The sequence below is a fragment of the Myiozetetes cayanensis genome, unplaced genomic scaffold (genome assembly GCF_022539395.1).
Source record: "Myiozetetes cayanensis isolate MyiCay16 unplaced genomic scaffold, myiCay2020 scf6-25, whole genome shotgun sequence".
Lineage (NCBI taxonomy): Eukaryota > Metazoa > Chordata > Aves > Passeriformes > Tyrannidae > Myiozetetes > Myiozetetes cayanensis.
In genome coordinates, this window is record NW_026087853.1 from 51,264,575 (window position 1) to 51,279,560 (window position 14,986).

At 42.5% G+C, this 14,986-nt stretch overlaps 1 protein-coding gene across 4 annotated transcripts in view; it reads right to left on the reverse strand.

The window, feature by feature from the left end:
* DENND2B (DENN domain containing 2B) overlaps nucleotides 1-14,986 on the reverse strand; it is a 167,065-nt gene that overhangs the window by 120,074 nt on the left and 32,005 nt on the right. For 3 of the 4 annotated variants that reach the window (XM_050337187.1, XM_050337189.1, XM_050337190.1), the window contains exon 2: nucleotides 10,427-10,515. The gene's annotated coding sequence lies outside the window, so the exon portion shown is untranslated. Of the gene's footprint in view, nucleotides 1-9,772; nucleotides 9,927-10,426; nucleotides 10,516-14,986 lie in introns of those variants that run through there. The other variant, XM_050337186.1, reaches the window with a different exon arrangement.

Sequence of the window (14,986 nt, forward strand, 5' to 3'; positions counted from 1 at the left end):
TACTTCGTTTTGCTGTAGTTTTGACACAGACTATAGAACACCATTGGTAGTGATGCACACCACTGCTACCAGCTGCCCTCCAGCTCATAGCAGAGGTTCCCCCTTGCAAGGCTCTCTGTGGCTGGGTCTATCCTTGCTCTAGTGACTGGTTGCCCCAGGAAGTCTGACTGAAGTTCTAGGGACAGTCAGGCTACCCACAAAGTCCACACAGGATGACATTTTTGTCGACACCTTTTGACTGGCTGTCCTCAAATGTTGCCTTTTCTACTTTCAATGCTAAAGACATGGTAGAATTTCAGTCTTGCAGAGTAATACTTCATTCATTAAGCAACATCTTCCCCTTCCTAAGTCTTTTCCCTCTTTCTCAAATTAGAGATTTGATTTCATTAAAAACATAAAACAGAAGGTATTGCCTCTCAAAATAGCCTGCTGTGCTGAGGTACTTGGCATTCTTTAAGGACAAAGACATTTCCATCCCTTGTCTATTATTCTACTGAACTTGGTGTGTCACAAAGTTCATAGAAGCACCTAATAGTTTGTGTTGGAAGGGACCTTTTAACCCATTTAGTTCTGCCATGGGCAGGGACACCTTTTCTCTAAGTCCCATCCAACTCGGCTTTGAACACTTGCAGGGATGGGGCATTGACGACTTCTCTGGGCAGCACGGTGCATTGTCTCACCACCCTCACAGGAAACAATATCTTCCTAATACCCTATCTAAACCTAGACTAGGTCTCTCAAAGCAAGTTCCATTCACATGTTTTACTTGGTAGCTTTGTCTGAAACTTCCAAAAACGCTTGAAAAACCATTGACTTAGTTTATAGCAGTAACTGCACAAATATTAGATTTACTACTCATTGTTTTGAAATAAATATATTTGCCTACTTGTCTTTCAGTCAAAGTCATCACCTTTGAGTTTGGAATGATACAATTCTCAGAGATAATACTGGAAATCTCATGACTCAGTACTGCCTGTACTGCTCAGTACCAGCTTGCTGCCGTCACATGAGGTGGTCAGTCTCAAATCACATGGTCTTGAACCAAGGAGGTTTGCCTTTAGTGTCTTGCAAACCTCTCTTGGGTTTCTCAGGATCTCCCAAATAACTGTTTCTACCATGAAATAAAATGTTCCTGGTAACAGTTTTACTAGTTGAAGTCTGCTGACACAGATGACCAAGGTGAGCAGTCATTCCCAGGTACATATATTGCACATGCACACACAGAGCTACCAGTCACTGCACAGGAGTGGTGTGAAGTACCAGGATTGAACTCATAACCTTCTGATACAGAGCCCCAGGGTCTGCCACTTCAGTTAAAAAAAACTCCAGTACCTGCCAATATTAGCAAAGCTGCATCCTGTTTGCAATTCCCCATGGAGATGGACTGAATGCTTGTAAGCAGTTCTGATTCTATTCAGGAAAGGGCAATCATGTTGTACTTCAAAAAGCTCTGGAACCCTCCTCCTTTTTATTACTTATGTCATATTATCTTATTTATACAACTACTGTTTCCCTTCTTTTATGATCCCCACATAAGAGAGGCAAACACTTATATTACAGATCCTTCTTGGTTTCAAGATTTGATATGTTCATGATAGAAAGAGAGTTCTGCTCATCATTTCAGCCTTTTTTTCCTTGTTTTATGTGTGTGATTTGGCACACAACCTATTAATAGATAACCTACAGATAAACAGTTGCAGACTGCAGCATCTTGCAGTGTTCACTGAGGGAGAAATGAGTTGAATATAAATAAAATGCTCATGCATTTTTTAAACAACCACAAGAGAACAAATCTGACTGCTTACCCTAAGGGTTCAACCTTGGCCAACATACCCATCTGAATCGCCAAAAGTCTTCTGAAAAAGAGCCAGTGTGATCCAAGGGTGCCCAAGTCTGCCCTGTAGAACAACACTGGTGCTTCTGCTTCAACCCCCAAAACTTCAATATGATCTTCAGCAGAACAATTAATAAAACTTCTTAACAAATGGAAAATCTATCAATTCAGCACTGCTTCAGCCCCATATAGGAAGTACTACAAATTACAGAGAAATGCAGCTAGGCATAGCTGGCTGCTTCACATGCAAAGAGCAGAATCAGACAGTAACAAAGAGCAGGAAGGATAATTTTTCTCTCCTTATCCATATGCTTTCCTGACTAGGGCCCATGGGGGATTTGCTGATAAAACACAGCTTTGTCACATCTGTCAGAGCTGAGGATGTCATGGAAACATAACTGATGGGACAAACGTTAATGAGCCAGTGTCACAAGGGCAATCTGTCCCGGCCAACAGTCACTGCTCCTCTTCAGCAGTGGGCAGCAGTGAAACAGCCCAGCAGATCCTCAGTGCCACTCGCTCCCAAAAGTGCCCTGGACTTCTTTGTTTTGGGAACACCGTGCATCCATCACACTGAAAAAGTATTTTACAGGATTCCCAGTCTACAATGGTGGGTCACTTGGTTCTTTTGCTATCAAATCTGATCATAAGCAAAGTTTGAAATGATAAATGTTGAAATGACAAGCTGAGCCAGAAGCCCGGGTTTTGACTTTGCTCCTCTTCTGCCACCTTGCAGAAAGCCAACCTCTCATCCAGAAGAATAATTACCTTTTAACAAGCTTTCCTTACCTCTTCCATAGATAAACAGCTGGCTTTTCTTTCTGCACTGTGCTTCCAACTGTTTCCTAGCATTTCCCTTTTCCATCCAGACTCAGGAGCAGCTGACTGTTCCCTCACTGTAAGTAACAGGTTTCTCCTTTTCTCATGACAAATAATTTTTTAATAGTAAATGTTTTAATACTTCCAGAAGAAAGCATATCATTTGGCACCAATACAGGTAGCAAGAACTCCTCCTTCTTAGGAGCCAGTAGCAGTCCACATTGGAGTCTGTCCTGTCACTGTGTCCCTGGGACCCGTGTGATGCCAGATCTCTGAGGACAGTAAGCCCATGTGCACTGCTACTGTAGGCAAGGTCATTTATCACACCAGCAATACAGTTACCAAAATGACATTACACACCTGATACAAGTCAGCAAGAGGCTGATGCACAAGAGGACCTCACCTAAAGCAGCCTGGTTTTGCATATGGAAATATTATTGAGCTGGAGAAGGAGGAATGTGGCCATTTGTTCAGGACATCACACAGCTTGACCAGAGCAGCCATTGGCTGACTCCTGAAATCTCTCGATAAAAATTACCCACTTTGCAATCAGTCTGCTCTATCCAGAACATGACCTGCATAGATTTTCCAGAAAAATCATGAAAGCCTTTAGCACAACTCCACTGCCTTCATCTACCTGAGCATCTTGCCACACTTTTAGAACAGGTAGCACACCCATTATCAGAGCCATCAGTGGCATAGGAACTATGCTGGGAACTGCTGACAAGGTGCTGCAACTGAGGACCTCAGGCTGCCTCTTGGATGCCCTGTCCTTCCAGGAAGCATTCTGTGATATTGCAGTACACAGCTCTGAGTCACATTTAGATTTGTTTCTACTGTCCATGCACATGAGCCAGAAGTAAAGAAATCACAGCAGGGACCTTAGCTCTTGACGTGTTTCAGCAGAAACCTGGATAATGTTTCCATAGGAGAGGAAAGCAGATCTTAATGCCCATGTCAAATTTGACAGTACATTACACTATCTACTGAGACTGGCACAGAAGAGAGTATAACCTGTTTTCTGTACAGTCAGCTTGTAAAACGGGCCTCTCACCACACACAAAGAGCTCCAGACATGTGGGCATGAAGTGAGTGCTTCTAAATGCAATAGGGTTCAACCTCTGCCTTCATCTATCTTTACATTAAACAAATCTCATTTCCAGGGAGATTTAGGGTTGGGCTCAGCTACTGGATAGAAAGTGAAATAGCCTCACCCCCAATGCTACCCTTTTCCCCTGTCTCCATAGACACGAATGTGAGGAAGAGGAAAGCAGAGGCAGCACATGGCAACAGGCATGGTCTGCAAGGATTTCAACTCTGCATATCCTCTCTGCCTTGACAGCAGCTCTGACCTGACTCAAGGGAATGGCATTCCTTCCAGGCTGATCTTCCAATCACCCTCAAGGACATGAGCTCTGCACCAAAAACCATGCAATCTCCTCCCAGCCCAGGGTGACCAGGGCCAATTTAGCCTTCTCGCTTTGTGCCTCTCTTCACTCTCACCTTTTGTGACTCCCACCACACCAAAGGCTCTCAGGAGGGGGCAGGGGGAACAGTCCCATGAAAGCTCCTGACATTACAGCACCATGGTAGAGGTTTGTTGCTGTAGGAAAGAGAGGACCTCAATGGATCACCTTATGCAGCTCCAGGGACAGAACTGGCTCTCCTGCACTGAAGTCTCAGATCAGGGAGAAAGAACTGTAATTGTGCCTCAGCTGCCCAGGCTGGGTCTTGCTTGATTAGAGGTAGCCCACACAGGCAGTGTCCTCCACAGGAAACAAAAGGGTGACCAGATAGCTGCATGCACAGGTCCCAGGGTGATGCTGCTCAACTTGCAACCCACTATCATGTGCTGCTGCAAATAAAAAGAGCACTGAAAAACAGTGTTTGCTCTTAGGTCTTCATACATTCCCCAAAGCTGCTCTGCCCAAGCACAAGTGCAGCAGGGTCAGTACAACAGTGGAACCCAGTCTGATACACAGCAGAGCAGCTCTGAGCCAGAGCATCAGCTGATTACACAAAGCATATCCGTTGTCCAAAAGTGGTTTTATTTTCACTCTTCCTTCTGAAATCAACTTGACTCTTCTCCAGAAACCAACACCAGAATGAGTCACTTTAAATAATCTTTTAGGTAGTTTTCTTAAGACTGGTTTGCAATATGTCCCCTTCCCTGTGACAACATGCCAGGAAACCCCCAGGGAGCTCTCCCAGAAACTGCTAGAGAATGAATGCAAAACAGGCTGAGCTGTTCAGCTTCTCTCCTCCCCTGCACGGGTTTGAACATGCTCAACAGCAGGGTGGTATGAAGACTGTTTTGTCCCCTAAAAATCTTTTGGATAAACAGGCTTGTGCTCTACATCAGAGATTTCTCTTTGTAACTTCAATCAATATTTTCTTGGCTTGCCATTCTTGACAACTCAGTCATAAAACAGCTCTCTCTGGAATACGCCATTCAAATTAATCAGCTGTCAGCTATTCTCCATTTAAAGCTAATAATAGAAGGTTTGCCTGAGCCTGTGAGAGACTGAAACATGGAAATGTGAATTGTGCAGTTGCAAAATGTTTCCCTGCTGCTGCAGCTCTCAAATTGCCTTTTGCTCTCTACCAAGAAGGCATGAAACAGCATTGCAGGGAGCAGGTTTTGTACTGTCAAAATTGTCCAACTGTCCTCAGCGTGCCCATAACGTGGTAAATGCTTAGTGATGCCTTTTAACTTTCAAGCATGCTTTAAAGACAGGAGGGATGTTCTGCTCATAAACCAACAGGCTCAGCTAGACCAGGAGCACGGATAATTTGATGGCTTGTTTCCTTTGGATGCCAGCTGCACAGAGGGTGCCAAATTGTGTTCTTGTCATTGGCAGAAGTTTTAGCTTGCAATTCATCATCTTGTCGTCAGACTGCAACAGGATGGAGAAGAAAACTTCCAGGGGGGAGCACTGCCTGGCAGGATGGGGAAACAGGACTCCTTTGAACAGTCCCTTGTCTACAGCAGTTTGGCTTCAAGTGGGCACAGAGGATTAATACAACATGAGGCTTGAACTCAGAATAAGAGCTGGCACTGGAGGAAAGTCAACGGTGCAACACTCCTCTAACTGCTTAGGGGACTCTGCCATTGTCACGTGAAACTGAGGAACAGCTGGGGGGCTCCGTTCAAAAAGCTCTCAGGTTGGAAGCAGGTTTGCAAAGCCTGATGAAGGAACGAGAGTAGCACCTGCCTCTTCCAGGTCTGCTACAGCAACTACCAACAGGGGACTTTGCCTCTACCATCAGCAGGTTCATTTTCAGCCTGAAAATTACTTTTAAATGCCTCTCAGCCTTTTAATAGAAAGAAGTAGTTTAAATCCCAGACCAGAAGCCTTAATTATAATGGATTTGTGTGAAAGTTGCCAGATCTCTCCCTGCTCTGTGATCAGGGCTGTGCCAAGAGTCTGCTTTGTGTCACACCAGGAACTGTGTTCAGTTCAGCAAAGTAACTGGGTCAAAGATGCACAGGCAGAAGAGAGATTACTGATTAGCACTCATGACAGCCTCCACTGCAGAGCACAGTGACAGTGCAATCATGGGGAGGTTCTTGCTGTAATTAAAGGTAGTCAGACCCATATCCAGTGTAAGCTTCTCAGAACAAACCTTTGTGTGTCACATTTTGCACCTTGGGAAGTCACTCAGTTAACGTGACCAGAAAACAACACATGAGAGGAGAACTCATGGTTCATATTGCTGGAACTGAAACTAGCTTATAGAAAAATCAGGAGAGATTTGAGCATCCTCATGAGCAGCTCTTCTAAACATGCAGCACTGCTGTTTTCAATCAGTTAATTCCACCTACGGTGAGCATAAGGTTACAGACAAAGAATACTGATCTCATGTTCAAGAATTTCATGATACATCTGTCCACAGCTGTAACACCAGGTGCTCTGAAGATCACCCAGACTTCAAAGAAAACAGCAGAAATGGAGAAAACTACAGGGTTTTTCCAGTCTCACACATACTTTCCCAAAGAAAAAAAAAATAGAAAGGACTGGAGTTATTTAGAGAAGGGAGTAAGAGCAGAAACAAGTATGGAATGATACACAGTCAGTCCTCGATAGCCTCAGCTCTTTCACAAAGCAGTGTATTTCCACATAGGAAATGTGTCAGGGTAGCAATTAACCTGGAATTCACTACAGACAACACTATGGATAGAGGGAGTACAAGGAGTTATACAGAAGAGGATCTTATGCAAGATAAAACAAGCAATTAAAAACATTATGCTTCAGAATATAAAAATTAGACAGTCAAGGAGAGAGAACAAAAAAGATTTCTGCTGTGTCCCTTCACTTTTCTTCTAAGTAAAACGAGACAGAGATCAACTAATCCCATCAAAAACTACATTGATCTCTGTAAACCTCAGAGCCACTGACTAACCACAAGATCAATGTGGACATACAGCCACTGGCAGAAACATGGTGGACACACGGAACTAAAAAGATTTATGTCAGGACAACACAGAGCAACTGCCTTTGAGATACAGAAATGAATGCACTTAAAAAGCGACAACCACAGCAGGACTGCAAATGCTGAGCTAAAGACCTGTCCAGAGATGCTGCTTTGAGCACAGAGGTGCTACACTTGCACAGAGACCTGCAAGAACACCACCTGCATCAGCAGGTATACCAGCTTCTGGAACTGTTTCCTCCCCTAATGGATGAAAAAACTAATGTGCCAATGCCTGGGTGCTGCTGGTTACATTTACACCCAACCATAGGAGGTCAGCTATGAGGTATCTCGTTATATTTTTAGTTACAAATATATTTCTGATTGTTTTAAAAATGTCCTACTAGTAAAGTATGTAAAAGTAAAGTGGCGTATAGTGTATAACATATGAAAACTTCATTTGGAACCATTCAGAATGCTAGAACACATGGAAATTACCTTAAAGGACTATGGGAATGATGCCTTGTATCACTTTTCAAAGTAACATGCAAACGCTACAGCACAGACCATTAAGAGAAATGCCACTCATCCTGAAACTCTGGGAGAGAGTTCACCAGGCTTCCCACTGCATCACACCCCACGACAGATAAACACCAAACCCCCACTGCTGCCTTCGGAATGCCCAGTGTGCAACACCTTGCAGAGATCTCTCGGGATTCCCAAGATGATCATCTGTAAAACGTAAGCACTTAAAAGCAGTGGTTCTGATGTTGAAAATCATTAGATTTGTCTGTCTCAGAAATTTCAGGCACTAATAACATTTTCCTGCAAATGAGCCTTAAACTTGGGTAATCATCACAGTGCTCCTTCATAATCAGAGGGATGGTTCAAATGTAACACACCAGCTCCACAGATATTTCATTTCTAGTCAAGAATGGCACAAGGATTTCTTATTAAACTGCTCCCAATTCCACAAAGAGATGAAAAACTATTTTTTTCCAAACCAGGTGACTGATACTCGCTAGCAGCAATATTTTATTTATAGAATCAAGTTGGTCAAATCTGGAAGGCAAGAGGGGGATGCAAAGGGTTAGACACTGCTGATCAGCCCTCAGTTTGCAGATGACAGCTGCCAGTGCAGCTCCAGGACAGCCTGCTTCTCCCACATGAGTGCCCTATGGCACATCACAGCTCTAACAGCATTTTCTCCCTAAAATCTTCCTGGGACACTCCCCCTGAAGCACAGCCATTACTGGCCTTTAAAAAAAAGAACAATTTGCAGACAGAGACACACACACACACGCCCGTAGACAACAGCCATCTGTGAGGAGGGGAGGTGGGATAGAAGGATCCAATTTCCATTCACGGCACTTTCCCTTCTAGGAGGATATTCGGAGGACGGGGAAATCAGCATCACCATTATCTCCAGCGTGTGTTAACAGCCACGCTGAAGCCAGTCAGCAGCGCCTGGCATTGTTTGGAGGAACACAAAAGACCTTCTGTTTGGAAAGTTCAAGAAAGAAAATGGAGAGCCTGTGGCCTGGTCCTGCAGTCAAAAGACTGAAATAGAGGCTGGGAAGTTCTCAGGCAGAGGCTGATCCCAAGCCCTTTGAAGTTGACAGGGAAAACTCCCATGGACTCCAGCAAGCTTTGGATCATGCCTGAAACGCACAGGAGGGAACAAAGCAGAGTAAAAGTAGAAATGAGCATCTGCTAGAGGGGGATTTAAACAGCACAGAGGTGACCGAGCGTGTTCATCATGGTTGCGGATACAGGGTATTTTTGCGGTGCTTGAGAAAGTAGGATTATATGAAAGTTTCAAGTCTTTTCATTAAGGTATAGCAGTTGTACATTCATCATGAGGTATTCTTCTGCATAAAATCCTACACGTGCTATCCTAACACTGGGTGTTTAATACAGCACTTAGTAAAAGTCTCTGAGAAAAGGGGGGAGGAAGAGTCGCTTTCAAATTGCTGAAGTTATGAGGTTTTTGCTTTCTTTCCCCGCTGTCCTCTCCCAAAAAGGCTGGTTTAAAGCTATGAAATGCACAGTCTAGGACTGAAAACCTTATTAAGAACAAGGCTGCCAGCATCATCTATTCACAAGCAGCAGTTTGAGAAAGAGCCCAACCCAGAAGAAACTCTTCAGTAGCACATTCTCTAAACAATTGTTAAAGGATCCCAAGTGCGTCAGGGCTCTAAATCCTCTGCTTAAGTGTAGGGTAATTAATTTTCTCATTAAAGATGAATATAGGAACATTCAAGATGAAAGAAATGTCTTCGGGTTTCTGTAACACTTCCATAATCATTTTCTTGCATATAGGAGAAATTGTTGCAGTGGTTTTAAGGACTGATGCTGTCTAGGTCCTAAATGATCTTTTCTGAAAGCTAATTAGTTCTAAACTTTTTTTCTTTTCAAAACACTTCTTGTAGCCTTTGCACAAGATTCAATCAAGACGCAAAGTAAATCCCTTCCCCCCCACACGCCCCCCAAACAAAAAATGCAGGATGTTTCCTCTTTCCCTGGCTAATAGAATCCAACTGTTGCCGCATGACATCATTCCCCAGAGCTAGGGAATCCAAGCTCACTCCGACACTCGGCTGGGAGTAAACACCACAGAGAAAAAAAAGAAATGGAAAGAAAACCCACCAAACATCAAACTTTACAAATGGGACGACACAACATTAAAAAGGCAATTTTTGTTACCTGAAATTTGGAGCATTTCCCTTTCCACTCCATTCTCAGATTTGTATTCCCCAGAAAAAACTCTGTCTTATTATCTGAGGCAATCAGAAAACCGGTGGTTTAGCGTCTAATACCTGCTGTGCTTCCCATAACTCCTTCATATGACCTTTCGCAGCACTGATTCCAGCTAAAATGATTGCAGAGAACACAGACTGGCCAGGCCAGTTGTCATGGAGATCTCTCTCTCCCCCTTTTCATAAGCGCGCGCATACACACACACACAGATTTAAACAATTCTGGGAGGCATCCACAAAACAGCATGCCTTTTCATCAGCTAAGTTTTTGAAACATTCCACCCCTCCTCCAACCCCTCCCTAGAGTCAACCCAGGAAGCTGATCTTTGGTCATGAATCGATTGTTGAAATTAGAGATATCACCTTTTAAAACAAGAGAAAATGACCACAGAACTCGTACATTTTTCCCCTCAGGAAGGAAAACAGAGATATTTTGTCACTAAAGCTTTGAACCAGAAGTAAATCTATTGCATTCAAACCTGCAGGCTATTCATCTTTGCCCCCCTTGTTATGAATTTGATATCTGAAAGCACCAAGGCCTTTGTCGAAATACAATCATGCAGATTACAAGAAATGCTGCTGACATGGCCTGACTGCTTACCTTGCTGTTCTCCCAGTACCAAGCCAGTTACTTAATTAGCACAGGTATTCATCACGGTCATGCAGGACTTCCTGTATTCTTTCATGTTTCTGCAATTAGAAAAATGGGCAGGTCAGGAACATGCAACTCAAACAAACAAACAGAAATTTAAAAAAAAAAACAAAAAACAAAAAAAACAGCTAAACAAGAACACAGAGATACATCTGGAATTTTTCTCATACTGACTATAAGTTTAAGTCAGCCTTACCCAAAGCTCGCTATCTCCCAGTTAAAGCAGAAACCCATTTCAATGACGTTTGTGAATACAAGAACTGATTAGTTTACCATATTCACTGGCACCATGGTTGCAAAACAAAACTTACTCCAAACATAAATAAAGACATACAACATTTTTTCCCTGGCAAAAAAAAAAAATCTAAATGAATCCCCACCAACGTCACATAAGAAAGTCTGAACTGATAAATCAAGAGAACAGAAAATACTTTTTAAAAAAGAAAGAACATTTAGCAAGAAAATTCAGTAAAAAACTATTTGGACGCAGGAGAAGAGCACTGTGCCCAAAGTTTTGTACACATTGAGAAATACCTTGGAGACTTACTCTTTAGAGGATTTAACTGGAGTCAGTCATTCAAAGTTTTAAAACTTCATAAAAGATACTGAAGGGACTGCATGACTGGGTTCTGCAACGAGCAGTACAAGCAACAGTCCCTCTAGTGGACAGAAAATTGCAAAGCTGCCTATGCCATGCTAAACGAGAAATCAGTTTCTTTTTCTCTGTCAACCACTTCGTTGTGCTGCTACCTTCCACCCCTGCATTTAAAACTTAAAATTACCATATGAAATCCTTTATATCTTACTTAGGGAGCTGAACACAAGAAAATGTACATTACATGATCAACATGACTAGCTTTATACACGAGGAAATTAAAGAGTTCCAACATATTACTCTTCTGGTTGTGTTTTTAATATGATAGCAAAAGTGAGCTTAAAAAAAGAGATGTAGACAGTGAGATAGCCAAGATGTCTTATGGGAACATAAGACTCTCCATAGCCATTGTTAGATATAAAATACACTGCAGCTTATTATTTACTGTACTTCAGAGAACTCTACATTTTGTGAGTGACAGGGCTCCCAGCAGATTGTACACTTAAACCACCTCTCTTTCTAACAAAAACATCAGACAAAAGCATTTACACGAGGTACATTTTACACTGTTACCAAAACTATGTGCAGACTATTCACAGGTAGATAAATAAACAAAATAGCCAGCAAGAATCCAGAAGATGCTAAAATTGCAGTAAAGAATTCCTAGATATGAAAGCTCCAAATTTGCAATTTCATACTAAGTTCCCTTAAGAATGAATCGGTGAAGCCCAGCAGAGCCATGAGAGCCAAATATGAAAAATTATGACATGTTTTTGTCCTGAAAAGTTCCCTTTGGTGTTTGACTGAGGTAAAGTCATCACATGCTGCAAGAGGGCACAGTTTCAGCAGTGTGACTGAGGAAAGGGGATGCTGCTAGCTCCTCCTGAGAAAGTAATGTTTTAAACTACGTCACTGAGAGGGAGCGTTCGAAGACATGGAGGCGATAAAAAACCCAACCTAGGAACTGATCAATGGATAAGTAAAATGGCTGATAGGTCTCAGATTTCCTATAGATCCCATTACTGGTAGCATGGGAGTACATACCAACCATCTGCATCACATCCCACTCCAGCGTTTATCACAAGGCTCTGTGGCACTTCATTAGGGACCACATCTGCATATATGGCAAGCATCTGGGGAAGCATGTAAGCTAGCACTTATAAATAATTGCAAATACTCAGTGCATTAAATATACACTCAGTTACAGTGTAAATTTCTAAGCAAAGCAAAGTTATTAAAATATATTATGCATACACAAATATGTAGGAACAAAGCACAGTAGCAAAACTATGACCGGAGCTTTGGTCTAGGACAGGTGACTACCACAGAAGCACAGACAAGCACATTTCTATTCTAAGCCTCATGAATATACTGCTAATCTGTTCCTTCCCAAAAGGTGACGTATTTTGCTCCAATTGACCCCAGCAAAGCAAGAACCATTCCCACGCTTTTCTCTTTTCTCACTGGGCTCTTATTTGAGCACATGAATACCTCAGAACACAACTTAGGATCCGGACAGAGTTTGGGGTCATAAACAGAGGACAAGGTGAACAGCTGACATTACATTAATTACAGTGTCACGGCTTCATTGGGATCAAAAGGCATCAGAGCACATACCCTCATCCCCTGCAGGAGACAGACAATCCATTACTCACACACAGCTGATGTTTAGTTTCTTATTTCCGATACACTTCCCATTTCTGTCTGGTTGAACACACTCCTTCCTATGCTCCATGGCCACAGGCACAGGATGCAGCAGCCACGTGACACACACAGGAGAGGGCATGCACTGAGCAGGATTACTGCACAGGGAGAGCCCTCACCGGGGCACACCTGGCGTCCCTGCCCTGGAGACTGGAAAAGGAAACATGAACTGCTCTCCCCACAAGCTGCATGACCTGAGATTCTTTACTGAATCCTTTCCAAGCCAAGTAGCCATCATCAGCAACAGGAGAGGAAAAAAGTCAGACTTGTTCCTAAATGACTCGTGAAATTGTATCGCTTTCAGTAGGTGAAAATACAACATCAACTTTGGGATTCGAAAAGACAAAACCGGAGACGAGCTACAGACTAAGCTGCCCACAACAGCAGGACAAATCTCTGGTAGGTGTAAACAGAAATTAGTCACTACACCAACTTCAGTAACATTTTTCTTTGCCTTTTCAAAATAAAACTAAATTCCACATAAAAATACTTTTGTAGAATTACTTAGGATTTTTCTCCTTCTCAAATAACTTTCTCCCCTCTCACAATGAAGATGACCACCTTATTTCTCTTCCTCGCATGTTATCTCTACACATTTACTTACAGTCTTTTCAGTGACCTCAACTCATATGTTTTTGTTTCAAATTCAGTAATTTAAGACACAACAACAAACAGTGACATTTAAGTACCCTGTCCCACTGTATTTTTAACCCAACAGTACTGCAAGTGCCTGCAGCTCCTACTGACCTCACTGGGAGTGGGAGCTTGGGAGCAGCACTTCCTCATCACCAGGCAGTGACTTGCATAGGTATGGAAATAAGGGAAAAGGCCCCAGTCAGCTCATAATATAAAGCACACTACAAGAACTGTGTTCTCTGCTCTTCTTTTAGAGACTCAGCACTCAGTACTTTTGCATAGGGCATTCTGTGACTACCAGGTGGGACAAGACAATGACATGCAGGACAGCAGCCAGCATACCTTCTGAATCAATCCCACAGCACTACTGAGTTCTTTGAATTAACAATACACAGCACTGGCCTTTGTGGTTAACACTCCAACACGACGGTATAAGAGCACAGCAGTAAAGTGAGTAGCACAAGATAACACCTCTGACCCCCAAAGCACTTTTTACTGAAGTGATTAAACCTTCCACTGACTTCAGTGGCATGTTAACTTCAGTTTTGCCTCACTGCATGTTTTGCTAGGATTGGGGTATCAAAGCAAGCAGCACAAAAGTATATTGTAGCCTTGCAAACAATAGCAAAGGAGCTGACCCAGCATATGATCTCCCCAGTTACAATGGGACTGCACAGGTTGCAGGTCTAAGATCAGTTATTTGTGGACTTGTTTTATTCCCCAATTTCAGCATCAGATCCATTACCCACAGTATACCACAACCCTCTTCTAACAGGAGAATTAAAAGTTTCCATGACTCTTTAATAGCCCAGCGAGGATCATGTTTGTAGCACAGTATTCATTTCACTACATCGAGGGGTAAAAAAAAAACCAGTGTGTGTGTATATACACAGTATATATACAGTATGCATATAGGAAATGACTAATCATAGCTGTGCACTCTTTGAGGTGCTGCCAATCCCTTTATGGCCCTATATCCCGTTTCAGTTTGATCTCATTCTGCAAATGAAAGCCTGCCACACTTGTGTCTGACCCTGACGTTGCAACCCAGGGCAAGACAGCAATTTGTAAAAGTTTCAAGTGATTTAGTAAAACTAAGAGGGTATCTGTACCTGGGGGGTCATGACAAGGAGCTGACACTTATTCAACTCCTGTGCAAACACTCATTCTAAAATAAAGTGGCTTAATTTTGTAGCTGTTATTGGTTTAGGCCCTGATTCAGCAAAGCACTTAGACATTGACTTCAAAAGAACTTAAAAATACACCAAACATGTGCTACAATATTTTACCAAAGTGGTGGTTTAGTAGTGTTGTGTATTTCAGAAAAGAGAGATGGAATCTGGCAATTAAAGATTTAAGATATTGTTTGATCACACTGGGACACAATCCCCATGCTAAACCTACTAATAAGGATGAAAATTTGCTGAGTAATAAGTTGAATAAAGGAATAAAAGTTGAATAATTCCTTAATGAAACAACTTTGAACATGAACAGTGTTGAATATGGTTCTCAAACCATGCAAATGCCTGGTTTGAGAATTATCCATACCTACAGTCTGATTCATGACAGGAGAC